Source organism: Cervus elaphus, chromosome 18, assembly GCF_910594005.1.
Source record: "Cervus elaphus chromosome 18, mCerEla1.1, whole genome shotgun sequence".
NCBI classification, from domain to species: domain Eukaryota; kingdom Metazoa; phylum Chordata; class Mammalia; order Artiodactyla; family Cervidae; genus Cervus; species Cervus elaphus.
The window spans coordinates 78,288,853-78,308,147 of NC_057832.1; the positions used below are offsets into that span (position 1 = coordinate 78,288,853).

The 19,295-nt window shown below is 39.9% G+C and overlaps 1 pseudogene; it reads right to left on the bottom strand.

Annotated features, from left to right (window-relative positions):
• Positions 1-8,844: 8,844 nt before the first annotated feature.
• On the bottom strand, positions 8,845-9,113 carry LOC122674905 (annotated as a pseudogene).
• Between the last annotated feature and the right edge of the window lie 10,182 nt (positions 9,114-19,295).

Here is a 19,295-nt window from a genome sequence, read left to right on the forward strand (position 1 = left end):
GGAGTGGGTGGTCCCAACCTGTACTTAGCTGGCTGGCACTGGGCAGGAACAGACTCCAAGTTCCTATAAAACCAATGGGCGGCATGAAGCTGGGAAAGTATGTGATTAAAGAGTGGAAAGGAAAGAAGGAAAGAAAAATAAATGAACTTAATCAATGAAGGTAGTTTATAAGCAAAGGGATTTTAACAAGCTGTTACTTTGTTATTCTGTAAGACAAGCTCAGGAATTGCTATTATCAGCTTCTGTTAACTCCATGGGGCATGGTTTCAGACTGGGTGGCTTCAACAACAAGCATTTATTTTACATAGTCCTGGAGGCCAGGAAATCCAAGATCAGGATCCCAGGTTGGTCCAATTCTGTATCTCTTCATGGCTCGTCATTGGCCACCTTCTTACTGTATCCTGGCATGATAGAGAGAGCTCTCATATGTCTTCTAGGGGCACTAATCTCACCATAAGAGTTCCTACCCGCCCCCGCCCTCCACCCACTGTGTGCTCTTCTGGGCTTAATTACCTCCAAAAAGTCACCTCCAAACATCGTCACACTGGGGTTTAGGACTTTGACATGAATTGGGATGGATGTAGAGTGAGAGAGGAGTGGGCCTAAACATTCAACCCGTAATAGTCATATTTTGGCATATTTCCTTTGTCTTTTTTTCTAAACATATTTAAAATAGTCGGGGTTGTGTTATATATACATAGTTTATTATACATAGCTTTGTATACTGTCGCACATGTTTTCCTCATCATCTTTTGGAGTGAATTATTACCTTAAGATAGATTCATGTAGGTGGAATTAATGGATTGAACCACATGGACTTTTAAATATTTTTATGCATATTACTAATTTGCTTTCCAGGAAGGCTGGATCAGTTTACAGTTCTGCCAACAGTATATGAAAGCATCTGTTTTACTGTACTCTTGCCAATACTGAGAATCATCAACTTGAAAATCATTTTTAGAAAGTCATCTTATTGTTACTTTTAAACCTCTTATTGAAGCATAAAGATACACACAGGGAAGTTTCTGATTATCTCTAAGCAAACACACCTGAGTCAGCATTCACAACAAGAATGAAAACAAATTCGCCATCTTCAGGATCCCCCTCATCCTCCTCCCAGTCATTGTTACCACAAAAGTAACCACCCATCTGACTTCTAAGAGCAATAGGCTAGTCCAGCTTTATTTTCTCATTTTGGTGTAGTGTTCCATTTTATAAATGCAGCATATCACAATATACTTGTTCATTGTGCTATTAATGGACATTTGGATAGTTTTCAGCTGTGGATTTTAAGCATAACCATACATTTCTTTTTTTTTTTTTCCTCATACATTTCTTTTGGTGATAATGAGTATGCATTTTTGTATAGCACCTTACAAGTGGAATTGCTGGACCGTGGTGTATGCCTGTATTCAGCCTCAGTACTGCCAGACAGTAATTTCTAAAATGATATCAATTTAGATTCTTACAATGAGTGTCTAAGAGTTTGTTTCCCCAATTTGGGTTAACACTTGATAATGTCAGTCTTTTTCATTTTAACAAGCTGGCCAAGCTGTATATTGATGTATCATTGTTACCTCTATTTGCATTTCTTGGTGACTGATGAGGTTGAACAGCTTTTTAAATGTTTACTGGCCATTTGGAGATACTGTCTCTTGTAAGTAGACTGAGTGTTTTGCTTTTTCAGATGAAGTTGTCTTTCTCTCATTGAATTGTATAAGAAATTTTTATATTCTAGATTTGAGTCCTTTGTCAGATATCAAATATCTTCTCTTACTCTTTGGGTTGTCTTCTTACTGTTTAGTGGTGTTTTGATGAACAAAACACATGTTTTAACAAACTCCAGTTTATCCATTATTTCCCTTTATAGTTAATGCTTGTTTTGTCCTTTTAAAGAAAATTTGTCTACACCAAGGTCCTGAACATAATTTCCTCATGTTAAATTTACATTTTCTAATGCTCAGTGAGGTTGATTTTTCTTCTATTTAAGACAAAGTTCTTTTGGTGCTTGGTATCTAATTGTTCAGCCTTTAAATTTTCAGTTCATTTCAGTTCAGTCATTCAGTCATGCCCGACTGTTTGCGACCCCATGAACCCCAGCATGCCAGGCCTGTCTGTCCATCACCAACTCCTGGAGTCCACCCAAACTCATGTCCATTGAGTCGGTGATGCCATCCAACCATCTCATTCTCTGTCGTCCCCTTCTCCTCCCGCCTTCAATCTTTCCCAGCATCAGGGTCTTTTCAAATGAGTCAGCTCTTCACATCAGGTGGCCAAAGGATTGGAGTTTCATCTTCAACATCAGTCCCTCCAACGAACACCCAGGACTGATCTCCTTTAGGATGGACTGGTTGGATCTCCTTGCAGTCCAAGGGACTCCCAAGAGTCTTCTCCAACACCACAGTTCAAAAGCATCAATTATTCTGCGCTCAGCTTTCTTTATAGTTCAACTCTCACATCCATACATGACTACTGGAAAAACCATAGCCTTGACTAGATGGACCTTTGTTGACAAAGTAATGTCTCTGCTTTTTAATATGCTGTCTAGGTTGGCCATAACTTTCCTTCCAAGGAGCAAGCGTCTTTTAATTTCATGGCTGCAATCACCATTTGCAGTGATTTTGGAGCCCAGAAAAATAAAGTCTGTCACTGTTTCCCCTCTTTCCCCATCTATTTGCCATGAAGGGATGGGTCCGAATGCCATGATCTTAGTTTTCTGAATGTTGAGCTTTAAGCCAACTTTTTCACTCTCCTCTTTCACTTTCAACAAGAGGCTCTTTAGTTCTTCTTCACTTTCTGCCACAAGGGTGGTGTCATCTGCATATCTGAGGTTATTGATATTTCTCCCGGCAACCTTGATTCTAGCTTGTACTTCATCCAGCCCAGCATTTCTCATGATGTACTCTGCATATAAGTTAAATAAGCAGGGTGACAACATACAGCCTTGACGTACTCCTTTTCCTATTTGGAACCAGTCTGTTGTTCCAGTTCTAACTGTTTTTTCCTGACCAGCATACAGGTCTCTCAAGAGGCAGGTCAGGTGGTCTGATATTCCCATCTCTTTCAGAATTTTCCAGTTTATTGTGACCCACACTGTCAAAGGCTTTGGCATAGTCAATAAAGCAGAAATAGATGTTTTTCTGGAACTCTCTTGCTTTTGTGATGATCCAGAGGATGTTGGCAATTTGATCTCTGGTTCCTCTGCCTTTTCTAAAACCAGCTTGAACATTTGGAAGTTCACGGTTCACGTATTGCTGAACTCTGGCTTGGAGAATTTTGAGCGTCACTTTACTAGCGTGTGAGATGAGTGCAATTGTGCGGTAGTTTGAGGATTCTTTGGCATTGCCTTTCTTAACAATTGGAATGAAAACTGACCTTTTCCAGCTCTGTGGCCACTGCTGAGTTTTCCAAATTTGCTGACATATTGAATGCAGCACTTTCACAGCATCATCTTTTAGGATTTGAAATAGCCCCTTTAAATTTTACATGTTGCATTTTTGGTTCTAGATATTTTTTATAACTTTGTTAGCCTTGTGATTTATTTTTAATATATTTTAAGATATCAAAATCATATTTTATTTTGTAATTTTTTCCCATGTAAGTTCAAAAAGTCTTATTCTGTTGGGAAAAATAAATCTTCTAATTTTTATGGTGCTTTGCTGTTATTTTGTTTTATTTACATTTAGCCCTTTGATTCACACAGGGTTTATTTGGATAATATTGTGAAGTGCAAGTCTAAATTGATTTATTTCTCCCTAATACCAAGTCAATTTTCTTTTTATTAACTGAATGATTCTTCTCTAAGTGACTTGTAATGCTTCCTTTATAATGAGTTGAGTTAGTATATATACTTAGATTTGCTTTTGACTTAGATTTGCTTTTTTTTTTTTTAGATTTGCTTTTGACTACACTAGTCTGTTTACTCTTCTGGATACATTTTAGGATGTTTATTTATTTATTTTTTTGGTTTTGAAAAAGTCCTTTAAGATTCTAGATTAGAATACTTTAAATTAACTTGTGAAGAACTCTTTTTTTTTTCCCCAGTAGTCTTAGCTACCAGAATGTATTTTTATACTTCATTACTTATTCAAAACTTACTCTATCTGAAGATACATATACATATATATAGCTCCATATTATATTTATCTCTATATTTTATCTATATACATATATCTATGTAAATAGACTTCACAATAATGAAAATTTGGATATTATTTGATTGAAGATTGGCTCCTGACCCATCCTGTTGTCAGATGGCAGCATACTTGTTAGGGGAAGCACGCTGATTGAAACCGCCCACCCTGGCCAGGCACCATAGTAACTATTTGCATGAGTTGTTTTATGACAGGAGGTCCTGATAAGGAATATGGGACTAATGAGCCACCACCAAAGGGAAGAGTTGGGGAAAGGTCGAAAGATGACACCGTGTGTCCGTCCACTTCCCAGAATCCCTCTCACTAGCATCCATCCTGGCTGAGCGATGTGTGTGCCACCAGGAAAGACTCTGAATTAGAATGATTGACCACCCGGAAACTAATCCCATCACCATAAAACTCGAGACAGCAAGTCACGTGGCAGAGCAGTTCTCCTGGGTTCCCTTACCTCCTGCTCTCCACCCGGGTGCCCTTCCCAGTAAAATCTCTTGCTTTGTCAGCACATGTGTCAGCACATGTGTCATTTCCAAGTGTTAGACAAGAGCCCAGTTTCGGGCCCTGGAAGGGATCCCCCTTCCTGCAATATACTGATAGTTTAAGTTAAGGAGGGGACTCAGAAAAAGGGAGTTGGCCACATCAGAAAGACCAACCATACAATTAGAAGGCTGGGGCTTTGTGCCCTGAAGCCCTGATTTCAAGCCCATCTCTGCTCCTTACTGGGCAAGCTTGGGCTTGCTCACTGATGATAAATTTCCTTATCATCAAAATGGGAGTAATGGCAGAAATGGCAGTGTTCTAGCACGAAACCAATGACACATTTAAAACAGATACTTTTTAGGTTAGTAAAAATTAATAGAAGAGTTTAGTAAAATTTAATAGAAGAACCATTTACAAAGCTGTGGACTGTTATGCCTGATGTCCGAATCCCTGAGCGGGAAGAGAGAAGGCTTCCAAGACAATGCAACTCGCAAAAAGGGAAGTTTATTACTGACTCGAGCCAGGGCTCCTGCCGCATCCAACGCAGTGGTGCGGGGTCAGAGAGCCCCGAGCCCCAGCGGTTACACCAATTTATAGGGTGAACATAAGCAGTTGGTAGCTGGCTTAAGCGGATTGGTTACATGTTTGCAAAGCAATTTTATTGGTTCAAACTTTCGCAGGCTTTTGTTCAAACTTAGGAGTTCGCGAGCTTTTCAGCTTTCCCTCGATATGTTCCCTTTGTTCCCTTTTGGGCGCCTGTTGATTGGCTGGCTCCAGGCGGCCTGATGGGGGTAGGGAATTTACCATTTCAGGGGAAACGGAAACTTAGGTCCGGGCCGCCTGTCATAGTGTCAGCCCTGGCAGCCTCACATGGACAAGGTGTAAGGAAGCCACGGGGATAGTGCAGTATCACAAGATAGAAACAGTGAGGTCATTTCCACCCCTAGACTTGACAAGAGGGACAGAGTCAATTGCCAGAACTCAGAAGTCAGTCACGTCAAAAGACGAACCTGACAGGAATAGCCCCTTGGGTGGACCCTGATGTGACTGTGTAGGTGGGAAGCTAGGGAACAAGTAACCTGGGCTCACACACCTCCTCCCTCTCACCTTCTGCAGGGTCTTCCCACTTGATGAACCCACCTGAATCCTGAGGGCAAGAGAGCCCTTTTAATGAGGTCCAGTGGTTCTGGGACTTGGGCTTACATCAGAATCACCTGCAGGTATTGTTGAAATGCAGATTTCTGATTCAGTGATGGGAAAGGGGGTTGGATTTTCCATTTCTAACTCCTTCCCAGGTGATGCTGATCCAACTGGTCTTGGGACCACACGTGGAGAACCACTTATATAGTCCTGGGCACAGAGAAAGGTGGAGAACAGTGGGTAGGGGCTCTGAAAAGACGAGCAGAGGGTATCTGGCCCCGTCTCCTTAGCAGTTAGAGGATTCCGTGGGTGTATATTTTAGTGCATGTCACGCTGCAGTTTATCAGCAAATGTCCCATTTCCTTGAGTGCTCTTTGACTCACTTGACTTTTTGGCTTCCACCAACTGCTATGTTCAGATCTCCAAGACATGAAAGAGGACTTCTCAGAATCCTGACTCTGAACTTGGTCACAGCATCTGTTTTCTGCAGCTTCCCCCAAGCTCAGAGTTTTCTTATGCCAGCCTCAAACTGTGCAGATTCTGACCCTGGGACTTGTTCTTCCCTGTAAGAGCATTGCTTTGAGCCTGAGGTGCGGATACTGTCTTTGATTCTTAAGCATTTAAAAAAATTTTTATTGGAGTATACAGTATTTAATTTACAATGTTGTGTTAGTTTCAGGTATACTTGATCTTTCATTTTTTATTTATATTTTGTCCAAATTTATGACCCGAATACTTCAGAAATTTTTCTTTTGAAAAAAGTCATTCTCAGTATGGATATTTTCTTTTTTAAATCTCTAAATAGTTAAACAAATGCTTACAGTATGACTTTTTTGGAGAGATAAAAAAAAATGTTTGCATCTCAGTGGAAAATATGCATTGACTACTGCATACCCTTTTGAGTTATCAGATTATAGCCCTGTTCATTTTCTTTGAGCTGTTTTTACAACTCTTTCTAAATTATAGGTAACTGATATGTAAATTTCATCTTGTCAGGTGGTGATTTTAATTGACTTCCTCCCCGCTGTGGAAAAACAAGCTTTGTCTCTGCAGTTAAGTGACATAATAAATGTTTTTTTTATTGTGTAAATTGGGTTTTCTGTTACTTAGAGCCAAGACCCTCCTGACTGACAGATTCCTTATAAGTGGGGGTCAATAATCCTTCCTGCCTGCCCCACAGAGTTGCCCTATCAAAGCACTTTAAAAGGTGTTTGAAAAAAAAAAATGAAAAAAAAAAAAAAATAAAAGGTGTTTGAAAGACTTCAGTGGTGGTCCAGAGGCTAAGACTCTGTGCTCCCAATGCAGAGGGCCTGGGTTTTGATCCCTGGTCAGGGAACTAGATCCCACATGTACAACTAAGACCTGACACTGCCAAATAGACATTTTTTTAAAAAAGGTGTTTAAGGATACATGTGGGAGGTATGATGCATACCTAGATGGCTGGAGGCTTGATAGCCTCTTCTTTGAGTCCAAAAATTGGAAAGGAAATTATTTCTCATACACTCCCTCTAGGCTTCATCATAGCTGCGGTTCTTGCTTTTGATACTATTACTGAGCCATGTCAGCCTGCCTGACACACACTGAGCCAAACACTGAGACACGGAGTTTTCCAGCCCAGAAAGTTTATACACAAGGAAGCCAAGTGAGGAGACAGGAGAGCAAACCTCAGATCTGCCTCCGCAAAGGTGAGGAGGTTGGGGCATGTGGGGGATAAGCAGGTGATCTTTGCAATAAATGAGAAAGTGGCTATTGGAATTTAGGGAAAATGGTCAAGGAGAAAGACCATTAGTGAATGTGATGTTAAAAACACAGTGAGCAAAAAAAAAAACAAACCCCAAAAAAACCACAGTGAGCAATACTACAAGGTTTAATGATTGGCAGTTGTGTTAGTAAAGAAAAAATGTTACCTGCTATTCCAATTCTGTGAGGGTCAAACCATCAGCTGCTGGAGTTGTCCACTGACAATGTACTCTGAGGGGAATGCATGATGGAGAAAAACAGCAAACATTCTATGCTTCAGATATACTGGCCCTTAGGTAGTTGAGATGAATATCTAAGGAAAAATTTCAAGTAACTCCAGATTGTTCCACCTTCTCATACATAGAAAAGCACTAAAGTCATTCATCTGAGATATGTGTTCTTTGTGATTAGCAATGCTCTTTTGACCTTTGACTACATGTTTTTTCCCAACAGAAAAGTTCATATATATATTCTGGCTCTTCTCTTACCTCTCAGAGTTGCTCAAAGCTGTCTGAGAGGTTGTCTCTCAGACTATTGTCCTCTGTAAGGTCCCAAATAAAACTTAACTCACAATTTTTCCGTTGTGTGATTTTCTTTCAGTCAACACATTTCATTATCTGTATGTCATTTGTCATTACTGGTGTATTATTTGTTTTAGTCCTGTAGGTGCTTGAGTTTTAGCTCATTGTAGACTGTGCTGATTTCTAGCAAAGTGTCTAAGAGTCTTCTGTCATCTCTAAAGGATGTTAGTTTGGGCAAACTTGTAGCACATAAACAAGTGATTTTTTAAAAAATAAATGCTCTTTGATGATTACAGCTGCTGTAGAACCTCTCTTTACTGACACTTTCTTCCCAAAAAATATTACAGGCACTTGAAAATTAAATTTAATGTTTTTTAAAGTTAAAAAATTAACTTTAATTTTTCTAAATTTTTCTTGTTTATCTAAGCATGTTCTAAAAATTGGGTTTGAGTTAAGCCTTTATTAACACTTAGTTTTCAAGCTATAAAACATTTCACCTCACTCTTCTAGCCACTTTTATTAAGTAGACAGAACGGAGGAGACATCTTCATTAAAAAGCAATCTTCAAGGTTTGAAATCGTGTGACCAAAGTCAGTTATAAAAGTCAGAAGGGGCCAGGTTCAGTGAGCTCATCTTTGCTGTGGTTTTTTTTTGTTGTTGTTTACTTTTGTTTTTATTGTTCTTGCCATGCCGGGGGGTGGGGGGGGGTGGGGTGTGTTTAATTTCATTAATCATACAAATAATTTTCTATAATATCCCAGGGCAAACCACAGAATTTGGCAGTCTTAATGGTGGGTCCCCTCAAAGACTCATGGGCCAGTGGCATCAGCATGGAGTGCCTGGGGTTCACAGTGCAGCGTGTGGCTCATGTCTACCTTGCAGGTGGCTCTTCCTCCACATCACAACTAGGGTCTCCAAGATGATGGGGTCAAGGACCCTCCAGGTTCTTAGGAAATCTCCCTCCTTTGCTTCTCCTGCTCAGTGGTCTCCTTAGTTGGCAGGGTGTCCTCCTGTACCTCTGTCTTCTTCAGCTCGGCCTTATCAAAGTGGGGATTTCCTCCAAGTCTAGCTTATCTGCCATTTTCTTAAAGCATTCTGAGAAGTTCCACTCCAAGCTCATAGTCCCAGGGCTCCTATTCACATTGCTGCAGCTAGAGACTTGAATTTGGTGTTAAATCATTTTAAAAAGCTGTTTCAGACTTCTTATATCTTCTGTTCCTGAGCACAAACATGCTCTAGCCAACCAACAAGTCTATGGATTTATTATGCTTTAGGTTTTTTTTTTTAAGATCTATTTTTAAAAGGTAAATATGTATTCACTCTTGTTCTGATTTTCGGATAATATAGGTATATTTGCTATTGATAAGAGGGTCTAATTTCCTCTCCCTCTTCTATTGTGTATTTAAAAACCAGCTGTTTAAAACCAGTTGTTCTCAATGCTGACTCCAGATCAGAATCCGTAATGTAATCAAAATATAGTGACTATAAAGTTATTAACAATTTCTTTCTTTTTATTCATACTAAGTTTTTGAAATCCAGCATATATTTTATTCTTAAAGTATCTAGACTCAGACCAGCTGCATTTTAAGCATTCAATAGCCCTATGTGTCTAGTGTGATCACATCAGACACGGAGATCTAGACCTAAAGACTTCACATAATTTTAAGAAAATGAAGATGTAGGTGAACAGTAAAAGCATGCAGAGTCTCATCTTGTTCTCAGGGTTGGGTAGTCAGCAAAATACAGATCATGACAAAAAGGTCACTTAGGCAAGGCGAATATGATGTATAAGTTCTAAACACTGGAGCCTTAGTTTTCTCAACTGTCAAATGAGAATAACAGTGTATGTGCTTGACATAATATCATGAAATAATTATCTATAAATATGGGCCCAGGGAAACTTGGTAGTTTGTCCAGAGTTAGAGCTGTATTTGATGTCTAAATGAGAATTTTATACCTTATGTTCACAAAATCTTGCTCAAGATAAGAAATTAGCATTGTATGTTTGAAGACAGAAAAAGCAATGGATATGTCCATATATGTCCACGAACAACAAAAAAAAAGACAGGACCTTCAGTGTTTATGTTAAGGAGGCTGTCATTTTGTGTTAAAGAGACCCATTTGAGAAGATGCTCCTAGCTAGAGCACTTTAGTTGCATGTTTTGGCAACAGTAGGGAGTGGTGTTGTGACTCTAAAACACTCTGTGATTCTGAAAAGCAGAATCAGGGCTTTTGTTCCTGGAAAAGTGATGTTAGATTGTTTGTCCATTTACATCCAGTAAGACTATTATCCACTGATTGCAATGCATTACAACCCCCTGGAGATATTTGGGCATCATTTCTATTACATTTTTGGCTCCTGGCTACCACTTTTTTTTTTGACACCAGATTTTGCTTTATCCAGATGAGCAAATTGTTGCCAATGGATGTACATTATTCTGATCAGTTCTTAGGAAGGAGGCCTCACTGAACTTCAGGGTCTATCTCTTCGGCATATAGTAAGAGCTTCTCAAGTGTTTTAGATATTTATCCTGTGCCATGGGTTTTATTCCCCCCATTTTTCATGTGGGAAGATCGAGTGAAGTTCAGAGGGGTTAAGCTCAAGGCCATATATTTAGTTGATGACGCAACTAGTGTTTAAATCAAGGTTTCTCAACTTCAGCAATATTGATGTTTTGGACCAAATAATTGTTTGTTGTGGGGGCTGATCTGTGCTCCCACAACTCCTTAACTGCCAAAAGCAACGCCCTGTGCCTACAGCATCTGTGCAAACTGTGTGGTCTACGCCAAGCGCCTGCTTTCCTCTTGGGACTCTAGAGTTTAGTACATGCCACCCAGAGGGTGTCTAGGGAACCCAATCCTAATAAAATCCCTGGACACTTAGCCCTCTTGGTTGGCAGCACTTCACACGTGCTGTCGACATAACACGTTTTGCTGGAGAAATTAAGCATGTCCTGTCCTGTGTGACTTCATGGGGATAGGACTCAGAAGCTCAGGCCAGGCTTCCTCCAGATGTCACCCCGCGTGCCTTTTCTCTTTGCCGGTTTTGCTTTGTATCCTTTGGCTGGAGCACACCATCGCCCTGAGTAAAATTGTGTGCTGAGTCCCGTGCTAGCGAATCCTCCAGCATAGAGGTGGCCTTAGGGGCACCTTGACACAGAAGAACAGCTGTTAGCAGAAATATAAGACTCTTTAAGTGAAATGTTTACAAAAACTTGATGCTGGATGTCGTTGCAACTTTTAAATCATTCAGTTAATTACTATCAAATATAATTTATTATATAAAAATTAGTGTTCTAAATTACAAGCAGGAAAAAGCCATCAAACAAGTGGGAGGCCCTTTCCTTTTTGTAGGAGACTCTCATAAGAAAATCACAAGCAAGCTGGAAGCAGGGACCAGCTAGTTGATACTGGTTAGAAAAGCAGTTTTCTTCTAAACCACGAAGAGGCATCCAGTCTCAGATCATCACTTGAAAAATTCAAATTTCTTTCAAAGATTCAGATGAAGCCCTTCTTTAACTGGAGCAACAGGCACTACAGAAATACCATATACAAATGTTATCCAAAGCTTGGAGGCAATCCCAGGAGAAAACTCTTGGATGTCATTTTAGAGAACAAAAACGCACTTTAAGAAAGGGAAACAAAAATGAATAATGAGTATGCAGGAAGCTAAGGATGACTGTCCTCAGGGACAGTTCTGCTGAATCAAAGGTTTGCTGAATCTTTGATTTCTAATAAGTGGTTCTCCGAGATTGCTTAGAAGTGAGTCTCTTCTTGTCCACTCTAAGTGTTTCAGAAGTTGAAACTCTGTGCCAACCTCAGGAATATCTCAGTGCATTTCTTAACTAATTAGCTCATTCTCAGGGCCCCCAGGATATATCTAGGAGCCAACTGATCTGGGGTCAGCTGTGCTAATGAAAGGTCCAAGCTCCTCCCGTGTCCCCTCGCCTGTGGCAGAGCCCACCCTGTATAGAACTTGGCAGCTTCAGGCATTGAGCAGTGCTCTGTGTCCATCTCTGGGAATGACAACTCCAGAATGGTTTTGGCTTTCATGTGACTCAGTAGCTTTCACTAAGGAACAGCAGACAACCGACTGCAGTTGCAATACCTGAGAGGGCAGATCCAGTTGCAAATGAATGGAAATGCATTATTGATAGCATTCCACAGCCTGGCCTGAGGAAGCAGGGGCCAGTGGGAGATAGAGGAACCATCATGACCTTCAAGCTGTGTACAACATGAAGTGTGCATACAAGGAACCTATCCAGAAGTGTGAACTGCGTATTGGAGGATCAGTTATCTAATAATTCCAACTTTCTGGAAGCCAGAAATAAACACAAAAGGTTTCTGCTCAGTTAAAAAAAAATGTCACAAAGCCTATAGGCTTTCTTTCCTCTTAGCACTGCTGCTTTCATCCTTGTCTAGAGTACATTTATTCTTACTTTACCAAAAAAGACCCTGTCTTCAGCTGCCACTAAAACTGCTCTCAGTGGACATCAATGCCTTCCTTGGGAAAATAACGTTCTTTCAAGAATGGGTTCTCTAGGCAGCAGTTTTTAAATGTTGACTTCCCTTTCCCTTGACTTTTTAAAAGTTGCATAATTTATTGAGGTGAAATTCACATAACATAAAATTAATCATTTGAAAGTGAGCAGTTTACTGGCATTTAGAATATTCCCAGTGTTGTGCAACCACCACCTCTATGGAGCTCTGAAACTGTATAAAAGCCCCTGTGTCCCCATCTTTTGAAGTAAAAGGCTTTGTATTTAGTTTCCCAGGCCTCCTCTGAGACTCAAAAAGCTGGCTCAAGAGTTAATGATTAGAAAATGTGAACATGTTGAAACAAAGAGCTTTTGGGCCAGGAAACTGGTAACAATTTAGACTATAAGTTGGCCACATAGCAGTCACCTAACTCCCAGTTCCCTGAAAGATATAGATAACAAAAGCGGACCCACATTCCTAAGTTGTTTTTCAGAAATCAGATCCCTGTCATATGAAAACTGCTGACTGCAAGCACACAGACCCCAGACCAATTAAAACTAAAAGATTGACGATGCCTGAAACTTCAACTGAATGCCAACCAATTCATGTATCTCATGGTCCTCTCCCTCATACTGCCTTTAAAATCCTTCCTTGAAAGTCATCAGGGATCTCAGGTATTTTGAGAATGGGCTGCCTGTTCTCCTTGCCTGATGCTGCAATAAGCACTGTATTTTCCTTGTGGCTCAGATGGTAAAGAATCTTCCTGCAATGCAGGAGACCTGGGTTTGATCCCTGGGTCAGGTTGCCATGGACAGAGGAGTCTGGTGGGGCTACAGTCCTTGGGGTTGCAAAGAGTTAGACACGCCTGAGTGACTAACACACTTTTTTTCCCCTTCACCAAACCCACTGTCAATAGATTGGCTTTGCTGTGTGTCATGTGAGTAGACCCAAGTCCAGGTTCAGTAACAGTTTTAAAACATTTCCATTACTCCAAAGTAAATCTCCATATTCATTCAGTTCAGTTCAGTCGCTCAGTTGTGTCCGACTCTTTGCAACCCCATGAACTGCAGCCTGCCAGGCCTCCCTGTCCATCACCAACTCCTGGAGTCCACCTAAACCCATGTCCATTGAGTTGGTGATGCCATCCAACCATCTCATTCTCTGTTGTCCCCTTCTCCTCCTGCCCTCAATCTTTCCCAGTATCAGGGTCTTTTCAAATGAGTCAGCTCTTCGCATGAGGTGGCCAAAGGATTGAAGTTTCACCTTCAACATCAGTCCTCCCAATGAACACTCAGGACTGATCTCTTTTAGGATGGACTAGTTGGATCTCCTTGCAGTCCAAGGGACTCTCAAGAGTCTTCTCCAACACCACAGTTCAAAAGCATCAATTCTTCTGAACTCAGCTTTCTTTATAGTCCAACTCTCACATCCATACATGACTACTGGAAAAACCATAGCCTTGACTAGATGGAGCTTTGTTGACAAAGTAATGTCTCTGCTTTTTAATATGCTGTTTAGATTGGTCATAACTTTCCTTCCAAGGAGTGAGTGTCTTTTAATTTCATGGCTGCAATCACCATCTGCAGTGATTTTGGAGCCCAGAAAAATAGTCTGTCACTGTTTCCACTCTTTCCCCATCTATTTGTCATGAAGTGATGAGACCAGATGCCATGATCTTAGTTTTCTGAATGTTGAGCTTTAAGCCAACTTTTTCACTCTCCTCTTTCACTTTCAACAAGAGGCTCTTTAGTTCTTCTTCACTTTCTGCCATAAGGGTGGTATTATCTGCATATCTGAGGTTATTGATATTTCTCCCAGCAATCTTGATTCCAGCTTGTGCTTCATCCAGCCCAGCATTTGTCATGATGTACTCTGCATATAAGTTAAATAAGCAGGGTGACAATATACAGCCTTGACGTACTCCTTTTCCTATTTGGAACCAGTCTGTTGTTTCAGGTCCAGTTCTAACTGTTGCTTCCTGACCTGCATACAGGTCTCTCAAGAGTCAGGTCAGGTGGTCTGATATTCCCATCTCTTTCAGAATTTTCCACAGTTTATTTTGATCCCCACAGTCAAAGGCTTTGGCATAGTCAATAAAACAGAAATAGATGTTTAGTAAATCCCTATTTTTCCCTTCCCTAATCCCTGATAGCCACAACAATACATTCTGTCTCTATGAATTCATCTAACCTGGACATTTCATATAAACTGAATCATACAATATATAGTCTTTTGTGAATGGCTTTTTTCACTTAACATAAGATTTCTTCAAGATTCATCCATGTAGCAGCATATTATCAGTACATCATTCCATTTTATGGTTAAGTAATATTCTATCTTATAGATATTCCAAATATTTTTTATCCATTCATCAGTTGAAGGGCTTTTTTTTTTTTCCACGTTGGGGCTCTGATGAATTGTGCTGCTTTGAAAATTTGTATGTTCTCTGACTTTTGTCACCTGAGTGTCTCATTGCTACAATGGAGATGATAATGGCCCCTACCCCATAGGGATGTTAGGATTAAATGAGGACAAAGCCTTTAGAATGGTGCCTAGAACATGATCAAAACCCAATAAATCCTTGACATTATTGTGTTTTTTTTTTATACAAAATTATTCAAAAGCTATCAACAGTCAGTTTTCATCAGGGAAGATAATTTATACATCTCAATAGTGCTTGAGGTCAACATTGTGTCACCTCAACAATTAATGTAAGAAATAATGACCCTGAATCATAAGTGAAAATTTAGCAGTGAAATTATAGTCATTATTTTTTGGGTAAATGGCAGGGATGACTATGATATTATGTTGATGGATTTCCATCAAAACTTAGCATTAGATATGATAAATAATATGCCCTTACAAGGACCTGCAACAGAATATCTTTTTAAAAGTAATGAGCTATGAGTTTGCAGAGGGTAAGTCAGATATTAAGGGCCTTGGAGTGCTAGTGTTCCAGCCGTAGAATTGTGTGATGAAAGCTGAGGATGAAGAAGAGTATGCCAGCACTTCTGAGCTCAGAAGATCTGAGTGGAAGGAGGAAGACCAGAATGGACATTTGTGGAGGGGTTGAGGCATTACCCTCGAGAGGTGGCTGGGCTTTTAAAGAAGAAGCAACCGTTCCTCGGAGGCATAATATATGAAAAAGTTGATGGTAAATGGGAAAAGACTGGCAAGACAAGGGAAGATTCAGAACAAATGCTGTGAGCTCTGGTGAAGGGAAGGGCAGTGATGCCACGAATGCTAACTGGAGAGTTGATTCAGTAGCTGCTCTGAGTTAGGACAGGAGGGATGGCCTTGGCACTGTGGTGTCAGGTGTGTCATATCACTCACCTCTGTGTTCATACAGATTTTGCTTTCTATTCAGGAATGAAAGGAGACCGAGTAGCACTGTTGGTTGCATTTACAGCACTCATTTCACTTTTTTTCTTGCTGTTTCAGCAGGAATAGATTAAAATATGCTATAGTAACAAACAATCCCCAAATCTCTGCATTGTAACAAGAAAAGAATTATTATTATTATTTTTTGTCCTAATTTGTGCTCAATGTGCATTTCCGCTCAGCAGGATCTGTACTCCTGTATCTTCTTCATTCTCTTACCCTGGGACCCAGGCAGATGGAGCAGCCTCTGGCTGGAATACTGCTGAGTAACTCTGGTACAGGGGATGTTAGCATGGCAAAGCAAGGACTGCCCTTAAAGCCTCTGTGACAAGTTTTTGGACAAAGTAGGTCACAGAGCCGAGGCTGAGTATAAATCCCCTCCTGAGTGGAAAAGTGGATGTTGGTGAAATGTAGTCTACCACATTTGCTAACCGAACTCCAGTTTTTGTCCTGTTTTTCAAGTATGAACTCGTAGTATAGATAAGTCATGGCAGAAGTTTGTCTTGACCAGTGCCTACTTTAAATGTGAATGATCATGTGGCCCCAACTCTGGTCAAAGAAACATGAAGTCACCTGGCTTTGGGGCTCACAGGAAAGGCTCTCTTACTTAAAGAATGTGACTCCAGGGAGGGATAATCCTTTCTGCTTCTGCTGCATCTGTGTCACACCCAGCCTGAGGAAAAACCCTTTATGGTAAACTTGGCAGAGCAGAGAGACAGAAAGATCCCGGGTCTGTGGCTGATGTGTTTGAGCCACTGAATGAGCCAGCACTGAATTCACTGTATCTGCAGACTTCTTGTTGTGTGAAAGAATATGTCCTCTTGTTTAAGTGGGATTAACTTGGGGTTCTCTTATTAATACTTGCAACCAAAGTATCCTGGCAGACAGAAGGAATATAATTCTACTACCCAGCCAAGTGAATTGAGATCATAATTTTGAAGAAAATATATTTACGCATTTGTTCAATAAACAAATGTCTTTTATATGCAAAGCACTGTGCTATGTGAGGGGAAGACATTCTAGAGGAATAAGAAAAAGTGTTTTGAATCCAGAAGGGAACATAAAATGGGCACCTAACTAAATATAAGTCTTCGTAAGTCACTTGAAATACCACAACACAGTGTAGGTGTTATGTGGGTCATTTTGTACCAAAGTTACTGTGAGTTCATGTTATTTGGGGTATAAGTTATTCTAAAGCCCCCAGCATGGTCAATTTCATGACCAATTTGCCAGAATTGGGACACACACCCATTCATACTTAAAGCAGTCACTGGTAAAGGCAAATGTTCACCATGCTGAGCCTCTGGGAGCAATCAGGACAAATTAAAGTTGAGGTCTTAGGGTCTGCTTTCCACCCTGAAGGGTGTGTAGGATCAGGATGTCCTGGTCCCAGACTCCTTAAAACAACAGCTATCTGTGATTCAAACACACTCCAGCCTTAGCTGTTAAACACAAATGGACAACAGTGAAGACTGTTTAGCCCCCCAGAGCTCAGGCTTCTGCAGCATGTGGATAAGTTCATGGACATATATGGTTTTCCAGTTTACCCTCAGTCAGGAGAGGTTACCCAGGTACCATCCTAATCAGTAAACACGTGGTTCCACTTACAGGATGAACAAGCAGGTTTTCTGGTTCTTATTTGTTCAGTATATAATTATTATACAATTTGCCTTAGGAATGTGACTCTAATGTGGGCAGAGACAGGGTGAAGGAAACACGAACCAACATTGCCACAGCAATGTCAACTGCCATCAGGCTTGAGAAGGCAATTTTCAGAGCCATAGATAAGTCACATCCTTTAATCCAGTAACTCCACGGGATTAAAGGGATTTCCCTAAAAGGGAACTTGGGGGAAGAAAAAATGCTTCATTGCAACATAATAAAATAGAGATCGAATTAGATTTCTTTGGGGGAGGGAGACTTATTAAAAGGGAAATTACTCAAAAGTAAATTTTTATAAGTATCTTCCTTTCCTTGGGGACCTATCTCAGCTGACACATTATTACTTTCAATCTCTATAATAGCTATGAGTCAGGTATTATGAACTTCACTTTAAAAATGAAGAAGCAAAAATTTAGAAAGATTGAATTACTTCCCCAAGATAAAAGAACTACTTAATAAACTACTTTTATTCAATCAAAATTCTAATATTTCTGTTATAAGCCAAGTTTAATTGGTATCACATATATTCATAGTCTTTACAATAATCATTTTAATGAATTCATAATATTCTATCAATAATTATGAAGCAACAATTAGAAAAACATATAATATCAAGTCAGAAATACAATTCAAGTTTGTATTTACCCAAAAATTACAACTGCATGAAAAATATTAGAAGAAATCATTCAATACTATTAGCTGGGGTTTTTATTTTTTGTAGGTAGGATGACAGGCAATTTAATTCCCTTTCTGTGTTTTGTCTTTACAAAAGATAATAATGATATAGAGAAAATTCTTTCAAATCTGACTTTCTTCCTCTCTTGTCCTCCATTTCACAGTCCCAGCAAAACACACTCACTTGGAGGAAAAACATGGACTCTAGGTATTGATATGCTTTATTCCAAATATGTATTCTTCAGACAAGTTTGCTTTCACTTCCAGGAATTCAGTTCATTAAGTTAACAGTCTGTAAGAGACAGAACAAAATAGTTTCTTCCCTGAAGTCCTAATTTCCTTGGGGTGTGATATTCCTAGTTGCTGTGGATGGATAGGGAATAGTGTGTAAGTAACAAGGATCAGTGAACAGGACCCTTTCTTTGGTGAAAGTCCTGACAACACTGTGGAGAAATGAAGAGGGTAAAACCAAGGTGAAAAACCCACTTTAAGAAAAGGTAAAAATATACCCCTATTGAGGATTTCCAGCTTTTATTTCTATAAAGAGAGAAAGATCTATGGGAATTGGGTGATGCCAGGGTATAAGCAGCCATGCTAAGCCCCGCTCTGAAGTTTCTTTAGATACTGTTTGGTGGAAGTGATGTGGGCATTCTCAGGAATAGGGAAATATAAGGGAGAAAAAGGTAACACAAAAATTAGTTAACTTATGATCTTGGCAAAATGGTAACTTAAGGGGACAGCATCTTTCTGACATCAAGTTGCTATGAGATCATCTGAATGATCTGGACAGCTGAGCAGTCTCTGACTGTTGGGCCTGTGAGGGTTGCCCACATCCCTTAATCCTAGTCTGCTGCCATCATTAAAGTTCATTTCTTTGGGGTTCTCTTTATTTATTCAACAAATATTTGAAGGCCCAAGGCTGCTAGGTGTTGAGACTTGCATTGGGAGATTAAAAACATACATGGTCCTCACTTTGTGCAACCTATAATGCAGTTAAGAGACAGAAATTAATCAGAAAATCACAAAAGTAAATATAATTACAACTGTGATAAGTGCTACGAACACA